Source organism: Thalassophryne amazonica, chromosome 20 (assembly GCF_902500255.1).
Source record: "Thalassophryne amazonica chromosome 20, fThaAma1.1, whole genome shotgun sequence".
NCBI classification, from domain to species: Eukaryota; Metazoa; Chordata; class Actinopteri; order Batrachoidiformes; family Batrachoididae; genus Thalassophryne; species Thalassophryne amazonica.
The window spans coordinates 32,149,470-32,169,233 of record NC_047122.1 but is presented as its reverse complement, the minus strand read 5'-3'; the positions used below and the strand labels follow the sequence as shown (position 1 = coordinate 32,169,233).

The 19,764-nt window shown below is 39.6% G+C and overlaps 1 long non-coding RNA gene and 1 other non-coding gene across 2 annotated transcripts; both read left to right on the top strand.

The window, feature by feature from the left end:
• The first annotated feature begins 2,141 nt into the window (after positions 1-2,141).
• On the top strand, positions 2,142-2,212 carry trnag-gcc. The gene has a single exon. It is a non-coding gene; the product is annotated as a tRNA-Gly (tRNA).
• A 749-nt stretch (positions 2,213-2,961) lies between these two features.
• LOC117501256 lies at positions 2,962-16,983 on the top strand. Its single transcript, XR_004557983.1, has 3 exons — positions 2,962-2,971; positions 8,711-8,715; positions 16,870-16,983. It is a non-coding gene; the product is annotated as an uncharacterized LOC117501256 (long non-coding RNA).
• Positions 16,984-19,764: the final 2,781 nt, after the last annotated feature.

Sequence of the window (19,764 nt, the reverse complement as noted above, 5' to 3'; positions counted from 1 at the left end):
TTTTATTTTTTTCTTTCGCCATTTCTGCACACTACAGCACACCTATGTTCAGAACAGTGGCTTCTTAATGTCTTCTGCTAGCTTTTGTGTCTAACCTGGATCTTAACACCAAGCTCACACACTATTACTAGTCTTGTCCTACTGTTCTTACTGTTTGTCTGTGTCTGCAGAAATGACTTTCTTACAGTGAGTTAAATGAATCCATGTACTTCTTTCCCCAATTTTCAAAGCTGTGGGGTGTTGTGAGTAGTACTTGATAGGGCCCTTCCCATTTAGGTGAATGCCAGTGTTTTCTCTTGATGCTTCTTATCAACACCCAGTCTCCAGGTACCACTTTAGGGTCCTCCTGTGGAGAAATGGGATCATCAGTGTTTGGATCTCTCCCTCGTTGTCCTTCTAACATTTTTCTCATGTAATCCGCCAAATTGGCTTCCTCAGGTACATCCCAAATTTGTCCATAATATGGCAATCGATATTTTCTGCCAAACAATGTTTCATACGGTGTCAACCCCATGGTACTAGTTATGTTTATATACATTTTTACCAAATCTACACAATGCGTCCATGGTCTGCCTGTTTCCTCCATTGTCTTTCTAAGTCTGTTTTTTACTGTTCCATTCATCCTTTCCACTAATCCGGCGCTTTGTGGATGATAAGAACAATGATTTTTGAGATTAACCTGTAGTGCTTCTCCTACGTATTGCACTATTGTATTAACAAAATGCGCTCCATTATCTGAATAGACTGTTTCTGGTATTCCAAATCGTGGGATGATGTCTTTGCATAATGCTTTAGCCACTGTAAGTGAATCTGCATGTTTTGTAGGGAACAATTCTACCCATTTTGAGAAGGCATCAATTATGACTAAACAAAATTCCTTCCCTTCATGTTACTCAGCTGTATATAATCCATATGAATCACTTGAAAGGGATATTGTGGTGTTGGAAATTTACCTCTTTGGGGTCTCAAATTGCCTTGTGAGTTGTGTTTTGCACATATCATGCATGCTCTACAATGCTGTAGAAAAATAGAAGAAGCTGCTGCTGCCTCTTTTGCTGCTCTGTCAGCAAAATCATTTCCTTTTGAAACACTGTCAGAGCCATTGGTGTGAGCCGCACATTTGCATATAGCAATTTGTTGAGGCAACTTCACAGCTTGCAGTAGGGCAGTTAGGAGAGTGGCATGAGTCACTGGCTTTCCAGACGATGTCACCATTCCACGCTCCTCCCACAGTTTTGCAAACACATGCACTGTGCTGAAAGCGTACTGGCTGTCCGTATAAATTGATACGGCCGTACCTTGAAACAGATAGCAAGCTGCAGTTAAAGCAACTAATTCAGCTGCTTGTGCTGAAAATGACGATGGCAATGAAGCAGAATCTAATACTTCTGAATTTGTGACGACAGCATATCCAGATTGCGTTTGTCCATAAGCATTTTTGGTGGAAGAACCATCCACATACACGATTGTACTGTTTGGGATGGGTGTGTCCCGGAGGTCTGGGCGTGCTTTTGTACAAACTGTTGCTACATCAAGACAATTGTGCGGCTCACCATCCTCAGGTAAAGGTATCAATGTGGAGGGATTCAATGTTGTACATCGCTCTATCGTAAGGTGTGGCTGTGATAATAGCAAGGACATGCACGAAAGATGTCTTGCTGGGGACAAAAGGCTCATGTTTGTCTGCAACAGAAGTGCAGAGACTGCATGTGGAACTTTCAATGTCAGCTGATGGAATAGAACAACATTACTGCTACTTTGAACAGCCATAGAGGCTGCAACAACAGCCTGTACGCATGGTGGTAAAGCACTTGCTACTGCATCCAATTTAGATGAGTAGTAGGCAACTGGCCTCAATTTTGAGCCATACACTTGAACCAAAACACTAGTCATGAACTTATTCTTACAATCAACTGTTTGAATGAACGGTTTACTATAATCTGGTAGTGCCAAAACTGTGGATGACACTAATGTTTGTTTTACTTTTACAAAGGCTTCCTCAGCATCTTTGTTCCATTCCAACACGGTTGACATTGAAATATCATCTTTGTACATCAAATCAGAAAGTGGACTAGTCAACTCTGAATAGCAAGGAATCCATGCCCTGCAGTAATTTGTCAATCCAAGAAATGACATCATCTGCATTGGTGGTTCAGTGGTAGAATTCTCGCCTGCCATGCGAGAGGTCCCGGGTTCAACTCCCGGACGAGCCCCCAGTCAATGTTGGGTATTTTCTCCTCCAAACATTTTTAAAACCTTTAACAAGACAAACAGAGTCAAGAAACACCAGTGAGACAGAAAGTCAAATTTTACGCGCGGAGTGCGGCCAGGCTGTACACCAAGGCTACACTAAAGTCTGGCCTGCTTTTCCGCTCTTTTTATTAAGAGACGCCCTCATCACATAAACAAGAAACTTGTCCTAAGGGTGGGGGTGATGACGCAAGACAAGTTTCTTCCCATAACATAAACGCATACGTCAATAAGTGCAGCTGTAAGGAAGAACACTTTCAGGTCAGCACATCTCGTTCGTCTGTTGCAGGTATCAGCTGTTCTGCATCTGCCTGAAGTGTCCTGTCTTTCACACTCCTTCACACTAAACACCACATCACAATAGTCAAAACGTCTCTTACTCCCAGTCGTTAGAGGCTGCGAAAACAAAGTTATATTATAATAATAAGTACATCCAGCCCTTCATTCCCAGCTCAGATTGACCCCAGAGTGCTAAAACAAAATTGAATTCTCAGGATTGCATTAAGACAGGTGCAAAACAGCACATCTCCGTTCTCATGAGAAGAAGACAAAGCTAAAACAAGGTTGAATAACACGTACATTCTCAGGGTGAAGTGCAAAACAGCACAACACCGTTCTCATGAGAAAGAAGACAAAGCTAAAACAAGGTTGAATAACACGTACATTCTCAGGGTGAAGTGCAAAACAGCACAACACCGTTCTCATGAGAAAGAAGACAAATGTACAAATGTTTAACAGTGATAACATATATACAAAATCCTTAACAGGGGTGTTTTAGCACTTTTATTTGTAAGCTTAAGTTTGGGGTTTTTCTTTTCTCCTCTTCCCAGGATTTGATGGGACGGTCCCCTGGGGAGGGGGGGTGTTTTGGTTGTTTGTGTTTGTCTTTTTTGTTTTATGACTAAAGACCGAACATGGTTGGATAAAGGCTGACTGCACCGGTTTAAGAACTCCTGGCCACACCTGTGCTAAGTGACTGACTGAATCAAAGGCAAGGATGCAGCCAGAGGAGAGGACATCAACCATTCTGTTGGAAGACGAATGCAGATGCGGTTTCCAGCCATGGTCCCTGGAGGGGGGTGTTTCTCCTGGGCCAGGTTTGTGTGGTCGCCGGGAGGCTTCCCGTGAGGGTGGGGTACTGTTGTATGGCTGGGGGGCCTGGCTGCCTTTTTGTTTCTGTCTTTTGGTTTTCCTTCCAGGTGGCTTGCATTTGGGACTGAGTGGCTGTGTTGCTGAGGTTATCAGGACCTCACCCTGATCACCTGCGGCTCGTCAGGACTCACAGCTGTGGTGCATCTGTATGGATTGGAACATGGTGGCATTTAAGACTGGAGTATACAGTGTGTATTTGCCAGAGACTCGACCTTGTGACCAGACGGGTGAGATCGTCGTCTCGGGAGCCATCTCATCATCAGTGGATGCAGAGAACGTCCAGGGTTTGATGCACGGTCTGTGAAAGAGGAGGGGGTGAGGTCTCACGCTCGTCAGCACACTTCCTGAGGTACGTTAGATTTTGTGACTAACGTTTATACAGTCAGTAAATGTGGTGTCCCTCACACCTTATTATATTGAGCTGTACGTTAGTCATGTATCGGCTTCCACTGCAGTGGAGTTTTGTGAACTGGATGTTCCATGCCTGCAGGTTGGGAAGCTGATTAGTAATTAAGCCAGGAAGTGTTTGCTGTTTATGTACACCTTTGAGTGGTCTCTCTGTGTGTACAGTGTGGACTCACATAATGGTTCCTTCTTTCACAGACTCGGTTTGTTGCGGCCACCTGGGGGGTGTCGGCGGGGTCCTTGGGTCCGAACGGCTTCTGGCTCCGGACCGTTAGCGCTGCTGGGAGCGCACCGTATCACCACCATGCCAGACCGCACACTCTTTTGTTGTTTTGTATCACATCACTGTTATGTATTAAATTCAGTTATCCTTTGTACCGTGCTCTGCTTATTTCATACTGGGTCCTTCAAACGCTGGTCGGTTCTCCGAGCTGCGTCCGACACATAACACAATGTTTCTCAACGTTCAATTGCAAGGAATTTAGGGATTCCTTCATCTACAGTCCATAATATAATCAGAAGATTCAGAGAATCTGGAGAACTTTCTACACGTAAGCGGCAAGGCTGAAAACCAACATTGAATGCCCGTGACCTTCGATCCCTCAGGCACCACTGCATTAAAAAGCGACATCATTGTGTAAAGGATCTTGCCACATAGGCTCAGGAACACTTCAGAAAACCATTGTCAGTTAACACAGTTTGTCGCTACATCTACAAGTGCAAGTTAAAACTCTACCATGCAAAGCGAAAGCCATACATCAACAACATCCAGAAATGCCGCCGCCTTCTCTGTGCCCAAGCTCATTTGAAATGGACAGACACAAATTGGAAAAGTGTGCTGTGGTCTGATGAGTCCACATTTCAAATTGTTTTTGGAAATCATGGCCATCGCGTCCTCCGGACAAAAGAGGTAAAAGACCATCCAGATTGTTACCTGCACAAAGTTCAAAAGCCGGCATCTGTGATGGTATGTTAGTGCCCATGGCATGGACAACTTACACATCTGTGATGGCACCATCAATGCTGAAAGGTACATCCAGGTTTTGGAGCAACACATGCTGCCATCCAAGCAACGTCTTTTTCAGGGACGTCCCTGCTTATTTCAGCAAGACAATGCCAAGCCACATTCTGCACGTGTTACAACAGCGTGGCTTCATAGTAAAAGAGTGCGGGTAGTAGACTGGCCTGCATTCAGTCCAGACCTGTCGCCGCTTGAAAATGTGTGGCGCATTATGAAGCGCAAAATACAACAGCGGAGACCCTGGACTGTTGAACAACTGAAGTTGTACATCAAGCAAGAATGAGAAAGAATTCCACCTACAAAGCTTCAATAATTAGTGTCCTCAGTTCCGAAACACTTATTGAGTGTTGTTAGAAGGAAAGATGATGTAACACAGTGGTAAACATACCACTGTCCCGGATTTTTTGAAACGCGTTGCAGGCATCCATTTCAAAATGAGCAAATATTTGCACAAAACAACAAAGTTTATCAGTTTAAACATTAAATATCTTGTCTTTGTGGTGTATTCAATTGAATATAGGATGAAGAGGATTTGCAAATCATTGTATTCGTTTTTTATTTACATTTTACACAGCATCCCAACTTCAATGGAATTGGGGTTGTATTACAATACATGTGGACATCCCTAATCACCAAAACAATGTCCTAAATAATGTCTTGCCAACTCCTGGATGAACCTGTCCCAGAGATTCCAACTTTATTGGAATTGGGGTTGTACAATTATCACCTCCAAAGCAACGGTAAACTGTACAATTTCATCTTTTTCCAACTTTGTGCTGTAAATGTGTGGACTTTTCTGATCCATTTTTAATCAACGTATACACTGCAAAAACTATTAAAATATGAAAGAGTGAATGCAGAAAAGTGTCAAATCACATCCATTTTTGTCTCATTTAACAGGTGCACATCCAGGCTGTGGGTCCAAGCCCAAGCATGGTGTAAAAAAAAATAAGTGGTCAGGCTTTTAATCACAGAAATGACTCCGGTCCCACTTTCCTCAAATTGTTGAGTGTCAGAGCACTAAACCTTAATTTGTACCCATGTTACTGTGCACGTCCAGACTGCACGGGGTTTTAATGGAAATACACTGCAATTGGACATGACATTTTATCCGATGTGAGCGAACAATCTGTTATACAAAATCCGTTATATGCGATGTTTATTACACGCAAAATAATACAAAAACATTGGGACTTTTATGGTCTGGTGACTGGTTTATACGATGACAGTTTAGGTGAATTTTACTGTACATGGGACTGAACAATAAATTTACCTCTCAAAACTTTGATGATGATGTCGGCTTCCATCCCACACAGCTGACGTTATTTTCCCAAAAATAGAGAATGTGTACATCTTGAACCCCTTGTTGTGTCTATTTGTGCATCCAAATGCGCAACAACCCGGCATTTTCAGCGAATCACTAAATAAAATAGCTGGATTTCCGTGCAGACACAGATTAACAGCGAACGCTATTTTGGAACAAAGATGGCACCATGAGTCACATGACTGTTTTTTTTTTTGTTTTGTTTTTTTGACTCATCATGTTGCCACTCTCTCAATTTCTAGTAGACTCTCAGCCACTTTATGCTATGGAATCTGGAGATAAGTAGTGGCACCAACGTCCCTCAGGGCCTATATGTAGGACTGTATCCTTTTCATCTATCCATCTAAAAATAAATCCACCGAACCACATGACTGGCTCCTAATTTAATTTATAACTAACTGGCAGATCTCAGTGTAAATTAAAAGATGAGAAATGAGGCGAGCTGGTGTTTCCGCAGCAGACTGCTTGGATTTAATGGTTCATAACTTTTAAGAATACGGTCAAAACTGATACGTTTAGCTTGTTTATCTCAATAATGAGTGGATTTTATACAGCCAGTGAAAGGTCACTGTTTAATGGCTGTGTTGTGCACTGTTGTGGTATTTTTAATAAATATCAGCTCCGCCTATGTTTTAAAGTGAAGCGTTAAAAGGCCTTTCATTCCCCAGTGGATTATCTGAAAGATGAGATTTTTTTTCACAATTAGTTCCTGCTTCTGCTCTGAATGTAAAAAACCCCATTAAGTCTTAAAACGTCACATTCCAAAGTGTCATTTTTTATATGTGACTCAGACTATAAAAGAACTTTTGAAAATAACGCATGCGATGATAATAAAAGCGATGGAGATCAGCCCAGACAAAAGGAATGAACATAAATCCTATGTGCTCCAGCAATTATAGCATTTACCTATGATTTAGCTCGTCCATAAAGCCCGCCACGCAACAAATACTCTGCTGAGCACTTTATGACTGTACGGACAAAATGTCTGCATAAACTGATCTTCTTTCTCCTTTAACCAATATCTGCAGGACTTAATCCTACCCGGACTTGTCAGGCCAAATAGGATCAATTAGAATAACATAAGAATACTGACTTACTTTTTTGGCAGATTCTTTTGACCAATTGTACATTTTATTATAATTTCCTTATTACGTCCTTCAAGGATGTAATAAAATCATCAGTGTTTATTTATTTATTTGTCTGTCTGTTCATCTGTTTGCAAGATTACGTCAAAACTATTGCACAGATTTTGATGCAATTTTCACCACAGATAGATGTTAGACCAAGAAAGACTCCATTAAATGTTAGCGGTGATCCGGATCTGGATCAAGATTTCACTTTATATAGGCTTTGAAGGATTATGTCAAAACTACTTCACGGATTCTCACCAAATTTTCACCATGGACACCTATTAGGCCATGGAAGACTCTATTAAATTTTGTAGGTGATCCGGATCGGGATTCTGGATCAAGATTTCTGTTTATATAGGCTTTGAAGAATTACTTCAGAATTACTTCACGAATTCTCACCAAATTTGCAACAGTCCATGGAAGACTCCACTGAATTTTAGAGGTGATCTGGATCCGGATCCAGATTCTGGATCAAGTTTCACTTTATATAGGCTTTAAGTCAAAACTGCTTCACGGATTCTCACCAAATTTGCACTACAGATAGATATTAGGGAATGGAAGACTTCATTACATTTTGGTGGTGATCCAGGTCTGGATTGGCAGACATCAGAAATCTCTGATTGCTCCTGTTGTATTTAATATTTTTCTGTATTTTCTATAATTTCCACACTCACTAAGTATGACAGATCTCAGAAAAACACAATTCTCCAATAGGTATATCACAAAGTTTTGAAGAAGTAAGTCTTGCATAGTTCTAGAGGCCCGTTGCTAAGGCTGATACTCAATTGCAGCTCAGTGGACTGGGTCAATGCACATTAAATATCTTGTCCAAGAACACAAACTTGTACAGTAGTAGGATTCGGAATCAAACTCAGGTTTTTATAAAGGAACCCCAATGTCTTATCAAACTGAGCTACTTGCTATGTAATGTTTGCATATTTAGCATCAATGGTCAGCATTGATATTTATTCCACAGTAGACTATTTCCCATCGTGAAGGTTCCGTCTTAATTCTACACTTCTATTCATTGAGTTGCTGTCATACAACTGACATATTAGACAATTGGATGAACAGGCAAATATCTCTAACCTTCTCTGGAGAATCCTTGTGTACTGCCTTGACTTTGTGTAATACCTATTGACTTTGTGTCAAAAAGTACTTAAAGAGAGTCAGATGAGGAGAATTACTTGCATTATGAGGGAGCATCAGCTACGGCATTTTGGACATGTGGCACATTTCTCTGGGCACGATCCAGCATGTAGGACACCTGGTAAGAGCTTATGGTGTCATGAAGTTGTTAGACAGAGGTGCTTAGAGATGCTGATATTGTTGTGGCAGGATGAGGGTTCAAGTCTTTTAAGTCCTGGTGCTTCCTGATTTACTGTATGGTTGTGAGACGTGTACATTAATTATTGACCTAACTCAAAGATGGGGTGTCTTTAGTAGAAGGTCTCGTTGGAGGATCCTTGGGTATTGCTGGGAAGACTTTGAACCAAACAGTTATGTATCACTTGCATTGCATTGGGCATGTGGTGTGTTTCTCTGGACAATGATCCAGCACGTAGGTGACTCACTGTTGAGGACCTCAGTAGCTGGATAAGGACAGGGGGACAAGCCATGTTTCATCTGGCTGTGGCAGACTGATGGTTACTTTCGAGAGGTGGGAATGGATTGGTTGTGTGATTGACTTGTTGCTATCCAGGACCCGGAGCAGTTCTGTGTTGTGTTGAATACGATGATACTCGACACCAGTCCATGCTCAGATTTACCGTGCACCAAATGAACTGGGCTGTGAGTGTAGGTAAATTCCTTGTTAGTCTCTTCCACTCTTGTTTGCTTTTCTGATCCTGATCTCAGTGTCTTTGATGTCTGCTTCATTTAATCTTCAACGTGACCTGCATCTTCATTTCAATTGGTGCTTGTTTATCTCCTCATAGTTTAACAAGATTACATTTCTTTGCATTTCAAATTTCGTTCATTTTTTGTTGTTATGCACTAAGGATACCTTTTTATGTCTCTTTGCAATGACATGCTCGTAAATGATAGCTTTTTTATTTGACAATTTGTTCTACAGCATATACGAGTTTGATTATCTACAGTTGCATCGCTAACGGCTTAATGCATCTTATCTCAGTGAAAATAATGAGCAGTTCTTTTGTGTGAAGTTAAAACATTGTACAGCAGTGAGGTAGTTAGAGGTTTATAGTTTTGCAACTATAGATTAGTCAGCGTTTGGATTAGTGATATGGTCATGCTAGGACTGCAGCTAGCGCAATTGCTTCACCAAAATCGTCATTTCTTGAAACCTTATTCAACATCTTATTAGTGACTGACATCTACTGGTCAAATAATGTATACCACACTTGCTATGATATTACAAGAGGCAGGTTACTTGACACAATATGAGGGCATATATCAGCAAGCAATAATATAGTCGATAGATATATATCATTATCATATACCTATAAATGATATGCCAATAACATTGGATAAAACATTAAAGAATAAATAGCAATACACCCTATTCGTGGACAGGTAATATTTTTCATACCACCCGAGTAATCAGCCAATCAGATGTCACGTACAATTCTTTCCGCCTCGCTTAGAAAACAGCGCTTGGAACTTGAGGTGGATAGATGATGAAAGAAGCAAAACACCTTCGCAATTTATGTTGATATTTTGATGAATTTCTTCATTTACAGCAGCTTCATTAAACAAATGTACTCAAATGATTATCTGCACGACGGCAAGCTTACAGGCTAACCTCCGCTAACACTAGAAGACAGTTGCCAGTTATGGCTTCTGAAACAAGGGAGAAAAAAAAAGAAACAGCACCGTTCAGCTGAAGCATTAGTTGATGTAAAATATTCTGTCTGTTAAGAGCTTCACCTCTTGTTCCACGTGTGTATTTCCCACCGGTGTCACGTACGTCCACCATACACCCTCAGCCTCAAGGTGTATGGTTTTCTTCAGGGTGTATAAAGCCATATTCATTGGTGAACAACTTGATAACTGATATTATTCTTAATCCAAAATATTTTAAGTGAATGCATTTTGGATGTCTCAGTTCTTTTACCCTGTGTCGCAGACCAAACGGTCCCCCTGATGACACGACGTGGTTCATGGATTAACACCTCATTTCTGCTTAAAACTGCACTCAAGTCATCATCTGTCTCAGTGACAGATATCTGAAGCTTTTGTACAACAATCATTTCCACATACATTCAGCATTATTTCATCATAAAAGGTGGCGGAAGCGACCAGAGCTCTGCGGCTAAACAAGCTGCTAGGTGATGTGCTCACTGTGCGTTGGACATTTCAAAGTGTCATGGACGTTTGCCTCGTTTCTGCTTAAAACTCACTTTAGAATGATTTAAGAGGTTTTATCTGATGGATAATAATTCCATTAACCCATTTGATTGCTTTAGGTGAAGAGACTCTCTCAGACCTGCTGCTGTGGTCCAAAACGACGGCTGTGCAGATGCAAAAGGCGAACCAATTTTTAGGGTGGACCGTTCGGCCTGTGACCCGGCAGTGTTGGACTAATATTTTTTTCAACAGGACAATTAAAAATGATGGCCAAAGTGCTTTATGTCGAAGCTTGGGCAGGGATTAAAACTGGCTGATGTAGACACGCTGGTTTTGAAATCTGACATCCCTGGTTCTCAAGACCAGGCACCTAAGTGGCTCTACTCTACTCTTTTCTACTCTCCTATTTTACTCTTCCTTTTTAGATATTTAGTTATACCTTTGTATACTGGCATAGTTCCACCTTAGAATTGGAATATAATATATAAGATATACCTTACTGAATTTTCATGTGTATAATGATTATTCTTATTCTCTATATTGCAAAGTTAAAAAAGTTTAAATTATCTAGTGAAATCAATGTGGCAGTCTGATAGGGTTCACAAATGTGTAATTTCAGCATTAGATGGTTCAAAAATGTTTTGAGTCAGCTACGTGTTAACCAGGAATGCTAGCTAGCTTGGTGAACCACTGCATCAACTTGACATGTTTTTCTACCTGAAAAATAAGTTAAGAACATTATTTATATTATTAGTTGTGTATTAGTTTAAAACTTGGGTAGGGCTGAATTTTATCAAATTGTTGTAAGGCTCAGTGCAAACTAGCATAACCAACTCTGTAGTACTGACCCACACTAGCTAGCTAGGTAACACAGCTGCTAGCCACTTAATAAAATTAAAATTATATGAAGTGAATGTGTTGGTGCGATCCAGGAGTGACATTCTGAATGATACAAAAGTTCACCAGAATTTGACTGGACATTTTTTTTTTCTCCCCATGAAAATTTGTGTTCAAAATGTGGCTGCAGTCATGGCAGGATAACCCAGACTGTTTACGATGTGCTGAGCTCGGATTTGAATTTGTTTCGTCTGGTCTCCGCTCGGCTGCACTCATTGAGGTGCTACGTGTTCGCTTTAGTCTGGTCCAGGCTTCGTCTCCAGCCTCAGGCTCTGATGAGCTCTGACAGCCTGTTTACCTTGGATGGTCTTTCTTTGACTTTTCTGCATGGTTTGGTGCTGACTACAAGTCGATGGCCGACAACTTTATTGAATTAGTTCTCCAGCGAAAGAAGAGCTGCAAAGGGGAAAAATGAGAATGAGAAGTTAAAACATGTTCACCTGTATCCTTAAGTGAGCTTGGCTTCAATTTATGTTTCCCCCACTGACATAAATGCTGACTTGCGCTAACCCAAACAGAAAGCAAACGGTGTACAAATCCAGCACTTGACACAAAGTGGCGGCCGCAGGACAAACATTCCGAACATGTGGACGGAGACAGACTGTCAAATGTTTGTTAAAATCTAAATTTGTCTGCTTCTCTGCCCCTGAACAGGTCCTCCTTCAGTGCCACATCTTGTTCCAAATGCTTCAGGCCAGATATGTCCAGAATGTACTGACCTGATTCCTTACAAATGGTAGAAAGCAGACTATTCAGCCAAAAGAACACATAGAACACCAGAGTAATGTCCATCCTGACTCCCCATAGATGGCCATGTTAAATTTACAACAGAAATAAACAGAAATAAACAGTTTTGAGGTTAAATTGTTATACACAGTACCTTATCAGGGGCAGCAAGGTGGCTTAGTGGTTAGCACTGTTGCCTCACAGTGATAAGGTCATGGGGTTGATTCCTACCTGTCGACTTTCTGTGTGGAGTTTGCATGTTCTCCCCGTGTGTCAGGGTTTGAGATTTAGTCCATCCATCCATTTTCTTCCACTTTATCCAGAGTCGGGTCGCGGGGGCAGCAGCTCAAGCAAAGCCGCCCAGACCTCCCGATCCACACACACCTCCCCCAGCTCCTCCGGGGGAACCCCAAGGTGTTCCCAAGCCAGCCGAGAGATGTACTCCCTCCAGCGTGTCCTGGGTCTTCCCCGGGGCCTCCTCTCAATGGGACGTGCCCAGAACACCTCTCCGGCGAGGTGTCCGGGGGCATCCAGAAAAGATGCCCGAGCCACCTCAACTGACTCCTTTCGATGTGGAGGAGCAGGTGTGCGAGTGTGAATATGTTTGTTCATCTATATGTGGCCCTGCAGCAGACTGGCGTCCTGTCCAGGGTGTATACCGCCTTATATCCTATGACTGCTGGGATAGGTCCCCCGCGGCCCGATATTGGATAAGCGGTTGAAGATGAGTGTCTGAGTACCTCATCAGTTTAAGTTATTTTAAGATGTAAAGATATAAATAATTAAAGGTGTAGCCGCTTTGAGTGACAGCTTGTAGGTGCCGATTCCAGGCGGCCACTACTGTCGTGGCCTGTGCTAGCAGGTGGCAGCTAGCTGTAGACTCAACCATGTTGATATGGCTTGATGTGTGATTAATTGTACTAAGAAATCTGTGCTTCAGTATTTCCACTGGTTTAAATTCTTGTGTTATTTAATTTGTATATTCACACTTTTAGCACCAATTAGGTGTCCATACTTTAATGGCATTAGCCCACGGAAGCAATATTACATTATCCAACTGGTATGGAAACCACCACCTAGTCCACAAAACTATACTACAGTCAAACACCCACATCAAGATTAGCCTGTTAGCTTTAGCTGGCTTGGAAAATCCAAAATTGGGAAGTGTTGTTTGGGTTTCATTCTTCCCGCCCATGTCATGTTGTTCTAGCCTATGCTCCACCTCTTTACACCTTTATAAGTTGGTTAGTAGCAGTGGTGGGCACAGCTAACCTAAAAGTTAGCTTTGATAACCATTAATCAGATAACTGAAAAGCTAGCTTTTATGACAATAAACTGCAAAAAAATTAATCTTTATTACAGATAACCGATAACTATTAGTATTGATTTGGATGCGGCCACATCAGATTACACAGTGGGCTTCTATTAAACCAGTTTCACTTTAAGCGCCGCAGGGGCTGCTGGGTAAATTCAAGGATCAGTTACTAGTTACCTGTTGAAAAATGTAATCAGTAACGTAATCCAAGTACCATAATATTAAAGTAATGTAATTTGATTACTTTCAATTACTTCTGGATTACTACAATATCAAATATGCTAATACAGACAAAAGAAACTAAATATAAATAGTCTTGACCACATAGTACAGTTTATTAAGCAAAAATAAAACTGTTTCTTTTACATGGCATCCTCTGTTTTACTTCACATTATGAATTAAGAACACCCACAATATAGTTTTAAACACACCCAGTGTTCACCTGCTAAATTTTCAACAAAAAATGCCAAACAAATGAAGGATAATGAAAACTCAGGCGTGTGCGGATGAATTTGTAATTAAAAGTGGCTTGCAGAACAATATTTAACATTAACATTTTTAAGTCAAGACTTAAAACCTATTTTTATTCTCTTTCTTATGAGTAGTTTTTATTTTGTTATGTTTTATTCTTTTACTTCTGTTTTTAATTAGGTATTTGAATTTTTATTTTTATTTATTTATTTTAATTTTTTATGTTGAACTGTTCTGTGTGAGGCACCTTAAGATGGCTTTTGTTGTAATTTGGCGCTTTAGAAGCTGATTAAATTGAAATTGAACAACATTTTATTGAGTCTTAAAGTAAATAAATATGAAATTGGTTACTGGATCCTTAAACTCTGGGACATAATAAACTCTACATGGTGGATCCTTGATCTTTGGACATAAACAGAAATAAAATGTTAGTTTTTGTCAAAAGCATTTCCTTTCAGACATTATTATTGGCATGAATGTCTTTTCATACCTATGAGTTGAGCTCTTGCAGATGTGCTGCAGGTCAGGTTCATAAAGAATGCAAAACGTCTCATTTTGGGAGGAAAAAACATTTTAGTCGATTGTAGTTTATTGTCTGTATTGCAACGTTTGTAAGAGGTGTCATTTTATTTAAAGCGGCGATTCATTTTGAAGTTATTAATTCCGAGCGGACTCTCAGCAGAGAGCCGCACAGCATTTGAAGCTGTGACAAAACGGAGGACGATTCTCGTTTCTCGACTGCAACAAGACCAGAGTCAGAGTTAATGACTTTAATCCACACAAAAGTGACTCATGATATTTTGATGGCTTTCAGAGGGGTTAAGAAGCGGACTTACCGCTTCTGAAGAGCAGCGAATCAAAGAGCCACGAGCCATTGCTTCGATTCACGCTTCAAACTGGAGTCACGCTGCAGAAACGGTTGATTACAGACACTGTATTGAAAATCGTAACGGTCCAAAATTAAGCGTAACGGGCCGTAACGCAAGTTTGTGCTAGCTAGAACCCTGGATAATATCATAAAATGCATTAAAATTGTAATCCTGCGAAGTAATCCCCATTTTTACTAAATATACCTGTAATCTGAATACGTCTTTTTTTCTGTAACTGTAGCGGAATACAGTTACCTTTTTTGTTTGTATCCTAATTACGTAACGCCGTTACATGTATTCCGTTACTCCCCAAGCCTGAGGATCACGAACACAAAGAACACAGAAAAATTAATAAATAAAAAATAAAACCCCAAACACTGTCATCATCTTTTAAAAGCAGTAACACACAGTATTAGAAGTCACAGTTTATCTCGGTATTAGACACCGTCATTTACGAGCTAAAAGCTGCTGTTTTTTTTCGCACGGTTTGAACCCTGCGGCTTAAACAACCAAAATACATCCATTAATGCATTGATTCGCAGAAAACACACGTAGTAAATAGTAATTCTTACTTAATTCCTTAGTTTCAGTGGGATTCATCTGAATAAATATTCTACATAAAGCATCCTTTTTAAAAATCCAAAACAGTGTCTAAACTTGAAGAAAAATCCCTCCCTCTGTACACACAGCTGCGCCGTGAGAGCTCCTCTCCCCAGTGAGTCTTGGCAATTAAATTGCAGCCACAAAGAAATAAAATAATGTTAAAATTACTCTGTTTTGTTTTTGTGTCGAGCGGACGACTCACTGTAACGTCCAAAGTGAACCTGAACTACACTACCCACAATGCTCCCTGCGTCGACCGGCCATTAAGCCCAATCACGTTTTGGGCTTAATGATGATGTCATCAGCAAGTGACAGGCAGCCGGTCTGCTGCAAACACACAACAAATGGACTAAAATGTTTGATTTTAGGGCTTACAAACGTTTTTGACCATTAAACTACCAGCAAAAAAAAAATGTTATCGGACTGAAAGTTATTGGAACTAAATTTATCAGAAAATAATTGGTCCGATGATGGTTTTAAAACTTATCTGCAAAGCTAATCCGATAGCAAAAACATTCAGAAACTATTGGATTAGCTGAACTTTGCCCACCACTTGTTAGTAGTTAGGTGGAGTCGGTCACTGCCAAGATGGCGACATTTGGGACAACCTCATTTTAGCTACAAACCAGCTCTTCAGAAAACCTACAGGTGACATGATGGAATATTTATCCAGTATATATGATGTGGACATATGATGAGTTTATGTTGCCTTAATTGCTACATTTGGACACGTGACCTGGAGAATTAAACCAGTTAATGAGAATAAACCTGCTCCCTGACAGCAGTCAGTCACAGTTCATCTATTATGTTTTTTAAAAGTCATTCCTCTCTTGAAACCATTCCAGATGTGAAATTCCGTTTGAGATGATTATTATTTTACTGCCATTGTAATCTCCTTCTGTAAAAACGCCATACTGCAGCACACAATTCACATCAAGATTAGCTAAAAGAGCCAAATACGTTGCAAAGTATCAAAGGCTGCCCTGCATTTTAGAACGTTATACATTTTAGATTTAGATGTAGATACACAGTTCTGAGCCCATTTCCAGTTGGTAAATCTTTGTGAAGTCCTATGTATGCACCCTGAGACTGTAAGATAATAAAACACTGGTACAAAGTTTAACAAGTACATTAAGTATGTAGCGCCATCTATGGTGAGGGTGCAGACTGTATTATGGCATCACTAGTCAGAATTTTGTTTCCCTTTGTGTTTTTGCTTCTTTTGCGATGGGGATTCATGCTCCCTTGCCTTCTGTGATAACAATATATATGATCATGTTTTACAAAAATTCAAAAAGTGGAGTAATGCTGCTTCAGAACCCACAGAAGCTCAGAAAAAACAGACATAAAAAAATCCCTACTTCCGGAAAAAATGCATTCATGAGATTACCTTGGAGACAACTACTTAGCCTGTCACAGTAGAGCTAGGCTAACATTATCTTTTGGGGCTAAATGAAATTGTCAAAGATGTTTTTGCTGATGTGTGGTGCTGCTAGCTAAACTAAATGTACATAGAATGTGAATATGTTACAAAAAATTAAAATTTGATTTTAAAGATGCATTTTCAACATGAGTAACACTGTCGTCTAACCAGGCGCTAACGCGGCTACCACAGCTATGACGTCAACTCAGAAGCCTCTGGTTGCTACATTTCCTCACCAATTTTGAAGTGAAAATTCTGGCCCAACTGAGCTTTCAAGATTTTTTCTAAGTGTTTTGATCACAGCAATAATATGTCATTTTTGGGCTACTATAACAATATGGCGGCCTCCATAAGGGGGCCCGCTCCCATGTAGATATGAAGAGCAAATTTAAATTTTTGAAAACACATCGATTTGTTGTTGCAGGTAATTTATTATGCACTTAATGAATAGATTGTTATGAACGCTACATTACATTTCTGCTAATAAATACCCCTAAATCCTACACACAGTGGCTTTAAGGTCAATATGTCAGCACAAAGCTCCAACCTGTAGTTTTATTAGTAACGGGGTGTACTGGGTCTAGTACTCATCCGATGACCTCATTGTGTTACTCTAGTGAATTATTATAACATAGCTATGATAAATGAATAGATTTGACAGAATCAGAGGGGACTAATGTTGGGTTCTTTTCCCCTTTTTTATGAAAACACGACAACCAACTGGATATTAGGCCACAATGTTTATTCAGTAGTGTTGTTTTAACTTATAGGTACAATACTGTCATCTTTTGTAAGACTAAAAAAGTTACCATTACAGTCATCCATGCTCACAGAATGCCAGTCAAGTCGTTTACACCCGTCCCGTGTGTACGCACCCGCCACACACTGACCTAGAGCAAGTACATTTCCAAATGGTAGGCACTTTGAAGGTTTAAAACATTTGTGAATATACATTTATATATTTATATATCTTTTACTAATAAGCAAATGGACTCAAAGGTCAGGTATCTAATAGAGAGAAGAGAGAGAGAAAGAGTGAAGGAAACCAACACGATGTGGCCGTGGCGTTGGGGCTGGTTGGGAGTAAGAAATACAGAGTCTTTGGGTTTTTCAGGAGAGTTCAGTAATTTAAGTCCTGTGACGAGGAGAAAACACATCAGAGAGACAGACAGGAAGGACACAAGGATGGAAAAGATGAGGGATGGAATTTGGACACTGTGATTTCTACTTTATATTACTGTACATGCAGAAAAAGGCAACATATCAACCCGCTAGACAAAATGTGCATCACTTCAGAGCAACTGAACGCGGACGTTACAACAAGAAAGTGACAGTTAATTCGTGTTTGCTACGTGCCCGTGTGATGTCCAAAATCCATTAAATTAAAATCAATTGAGGGTGAATCGTGACATTTAAAAGCACCGTACCAGCCCGTTTGTATGTAAACCATTTTCCAAACCGTGTCACTGGAATGTTGACATTACACTACATTTACCACCATTAATTCTTTTAAAATGAACTTGTTGTTTGCTTTGGGAAAGATAATCATCATCACAAATGAGTCATCGTTTTTTCCCCCTAAGAAGTGTGTTTTTAGCATTTTGTACAATTTATAAACTGTGGTGCGTTCATGTGCTATTTTGTAAAACTGAAGTTGGATAACATATTTAGCTTCACTGTAATCATTTTAGGATGTTAAATGCCCAAAACAATAATAACTGTAATGCAGCTGATTATGAAACTCTGTTGCCCAATCTTCACCACAGCATGTGAATGCACCACCAGGAAATTCCAGAAGATTGCCGTATTTTCCAGAGTATAAGTCAAACTATATTTCTGTATGCAGAACTCACTTTGTAACACAGCGTTTCCCTGGGGAACAATGGACAGGAACTCGGGGTCGCACATGTGCACACCACAGCCTGCACTGTTACTTAACATAAGAACTTTCAAATTCCAAAAATACAGATTGTTGGAAACACTGGAAATATTACAAGAAAAATGTCGCAGCTCTTTAATTAGGGATTTTTGTGCACTGTTTCAGTCTACTCTTATTATTGGAATTTAGTCTTTTAATAGTGAAGTTTATTTTGCTGAGTGCTTTGATTCTTGGGAAAGGTCTATATAAATGATAATAACAATAATTATAGTTATTATTAATGAACATGATTTTTTATGTATAAGTCACAGGACCTCTCAAACTAGTAAAAACAATGCAACGTAAACTCAGAAATATTTAACCCTAACTTTGAAGATTTATGTAATTTTATTACATGACAGATTCCCATTTACTTTTTTAGATAATTGTAATACAAACCTACCAAATAAACATTACATGATGCATATTCATTACTGTAATAAATCCTATTCATTTGAAATGCATAATCCTCAGCTTTATGTATTTAGTATTAATAAAATATAATTACTCTAAATCAATAATAATAACAGTATTTATTTAATTATGTTACCTATACAAGCTAAGTGGCATAGGTAACATAATTATTATGCAACTCAAACAATATACTTTATGCATTTTAAATAAATACTGTCATTATTATTGATTTAGAGTAATTATATTTTACCAATACTAAATAAATAAAGCTGAGGATTATGCAATTCAAATAAATAGGTTTATTACAGTAATGAATATGCATCATGTAAGGTTTATTTGGTAGGTTTGTATTAAAATTATCTAAAAAAGTAAATGGGAATTTGTCATGTAATAAAATTACATAAATCTTAAAGTTAGGGTTAAATATTTCTGTGAGTGTATAGTGCGGGAGATACCGTATTTGCTATATAGTAGTTGTAAATGTACTGAAAGCTTGCATTAAAGTATCAACAGCAACTTAATGTGAAGCTTTTTGAA